A 253-nucleotide genomic window follows, 5' to 3' on the forward strand; every position below is an offset into this window, starting at 1 on the left:
TACAAACACCTTTCCCCCCCACCCGACCCCCACCTCTGAACAACCACGACCCCCCCTCCCAAGTAAGCAAGCAACCCCCACCAAAACACAGATTTAACCCCGACTATTCAAACACCAACCCCCATTACGTCCCTCCCTCAAGAACAAACATATATCCCACTATCATACATATGCATATATATTTATCTGTCTACACAAACACACCTCTTATAAACACCAGCCCTCAAGCTCAGCTAAAAACACCAACAGCAAA

This window comes from Penaeus monodon, chromosome 22 (assembly GCF_015228065.2).
Source record: "Penaeus monodon isolate SGIC_2016 chromosome 22, NSTDA_Pmon_1, whole genome shotgun sequence".
Classification (NCBI taxonomy): domain Eukaryota; kingdom Metazoa; phylum Arthropoda; class Malacostraca; order Decapoda; family Penaeidae; genus Penaeus; species Penaeus monodon.